The sequence below is a fragment of the Spinacia oleracea genome, chromosome 4 (assembly GCF_020520425.1).
Source record: "Spinacia oleracea cultivar Varoflay chromosome 4, BTI_SOV_V1, whole genome shotgun sequence".
In the NCBI taxonomy this organism is placed as follows: domain Eukaryota; kingdom Viridiplantae; phylum Streptophyta; class Magnoliopsida; order Caryophyllales; family Amaranthaceae; genus Spinacia; species Spinacia oleracea.
This window is the reverse complement of record NC_079490.1, coordinates 136192428-136195043: the sequence shown is the minus strand read 5'-3', so window position 1 is coordinate 136195043 and position 2616 is coordinate 136192428. Positions and strand designations below refer to the sequence as shown.

At 42.0% G+C, this 2616-nt stretch overlaps 1 non-coding gene across 1 annotated transcript; it reads right to left on the bottom strand.

Moving 5' to 3' along the window:
- Positions 1–1220: 1220 nt before the first annotated feature.
- Positions 1221–1327, bottom strand: LOC130460202 (small nucleolar RNA R71). The gene has a single exon (XR_008920143.1). It is a non-coding gene; the product is annotated as a small nucleolar RNA R71 (small nucleolar RNA).
- Between the last annotated feature and the right edge of the window lie 1289 nt (positions 1328–2616).

Genomic DNA, 2616 nt, shown 5'->3' with positions numbered 1-2616 from the left:
ATTGTTGTTGACTGTTGGTTTAGCTGTTAATTCCTATTGATTGCCCTTATCTACTTTGCAATTAGATTTGCGCAGGTTTGATTGTATTAGTTTCGCAATATCAAATTAAGATTCGAGAGATGCAATTTGATGTTTAGGCTTGTTTCAATAGGTAGAATTGGGATTAATACGTAGCGAGAGCCCGTTAATTCTAAGTCTAATATTAGTATCGATTCGAGAGAGCATGCTAGTCTAATTAACTGTTTTATTGATTATTATCGATTGTTGTCATCCTGGAATGTTGTTCATCGGTGAACCTGTGCCCTAGACCTTTTAATATCTGATTTTTCCCTATTTTATTATCATCCTAGTTTCATTATACAAATCAACCTATATTCTTGTTTCCCAATAGTCTAGAATTGCCGATTAATAGTAGAAAGAACATTGTTTCCCTGTGGATACGATCCTTGCTTCCCTTGCTATATTTTTAGTTGGTGAACGTTAGGTTTATCTTTGATAGGAGTGCGATTTAGCTTGTCAAATTTTGGCGCCGTTGCCGGGGAGACGGTTTTATTTTCTGTTATTGATTGGTTATCCTAGATTATTGTTTGTTACTACTCAAGGAACTCACGTTCCTTGAGACCGGATCTCACATTGTTTTGTAGTCTTTGTCTATGCCCAGGACCGTAGGTACTAGTAATCTTACTCCATTCGATCCTGAGCCCGAAAGAACCTTTCGTAGACGAAGAACTTTCATTGCACAGTGTGGGAATTACTCTGACTCTGATCATAATATTGGCGATCTTTTTCCTTCAGATACAGATTCAGTTTCAGAGATAGAGATGGGTGACGAAAATCTGGTACCGCCACCTACCCAACGGCTTACGGACTATTCCAAGCCAAGTCTGTCCGTGCTGCCAAAGGCGATCATGCCTTCTATTGCAGCTGAGACCTTCAAGATTGAGCCCGCATTGATTAACATGATCGAGAGACGCCAGTACGGTGGGGAACCAGGTGAAGATCCGAATCTTCACATTCAGTCCTTTATCCAATATTGCTCCACCATCAAGCAAAAGGGATTGACTCCGGAGCAGACTATGGAGATACTTTTCCCGTTCTCTTTGAGTGGGAAAGCTAAACTGTGGATTAATGGGTTGAATCGGGCGGCTTTGAAAATCAATAATTGGGAATCCTTGGCTCTTGCTTTTTATGTTAAATATTTTCCACCTGAGAAAACGGCTCGTCTGAGGGGTCAGATATTAGGTATCTCACAACAAGCGGATGAGAGTTTGTTCGAGGTTTGGGAGAGATTCAAGGATCTGCAAAGAGAATGCCCGCACCATGGTTTGGAAGATTGGTTCTTGATTCAGCAGTTTTATAATGGTCTGGGCAATGAGTCTAGATGTTTGTTGGATTCAGCTGCCAGTGGGAGGTTCATGCAACTTGAGGTGCCTAGAGCTATGGAGGTGATTGAGGAGATAGCCATTCACAATGCCCAGTATGGAAATCCTAGAGGTCTATCTAAGAGGGGTGGTAAGCATGATTTAAATTCTATTGAACAATTAACTGCCCAATTGACTGCTTTACATTATAAATTCGATAATATGCAAGCGGCCAATGCTCAATCTGCCCAACCTGTTAGTGTAGCTGCTATGAGTTCCCAACCTACTACTATTTGTGAAAGTTGTGGAATGTCTGGTCATTATGCACAGGAATGTAGAAGCTCTATTGAACAATGTAATGCTTTTCAATCCTACAAACAAAACAACCCATTCTCCAACTCTTACAATGAGGGCTACAAAAATAACCCTCTGCTTTCCTACAGGAGCAACAACATCCAAAACCCTCACCAAGTTCAACATCCACCACCACAACCATATCAACCCCCACACCAACAATCTTACCAACCCCGAAACAACTACAACCAACAGTCTAGTGGGCCACCTGGGTTCTCTAGACAACACACATCACCCCCACAACCACAACCTCAAGCCACACAGCCTGACCCTATGCTAGTAGAGATGAGAAACATGATGCTACAAATGCAAAAATCTCTAAGTGAAAAGGATGCAAAAATCGATGCTCTTACTGCTCATAACAAGATCATTGATACACAGTTGGCACAGATGGCTACTACTATTGCAGGGAGGCCACGAGGCCAACTTCCTTCACAGCCCGAAAATAGGGAGTCTGCTAATGCAATTACATTGAGGAGTGGTAGGGATTATGATGGTCCTTCTATGCCGGTTGAGGTTGATTCCGGGGTGTCTGCTAGTGATCTGGTCAGTGAGGAAATCCCGAAGATAGATATGGGTGAGAAGGAACCAGCTGAAAAGGTAGTCAATGAGAATGAGGCTACAACTGCGGTTAAGAAGGGGGCGGATATACAAGTACCACCTGTTGCACTCCCCTTCCCAAACCGACAACTCAAGAATAAGCTAGACAAGCAGTTTGGCAGATTCTTGGAAGTGGTCAAAAATTTGCAGGTAACGGTTCCTTTTACTGAATTAATTTTACAAGTTCCTGCGTATGCTAAATTCATGAAAGATATTTTGACCAGAAAACGTGCTTTTTGTGAGGTAGAGACTGTAGCTTTCACTGAGGAATGTAGTGCTTATTTGCAAAACAAGTCTCCAC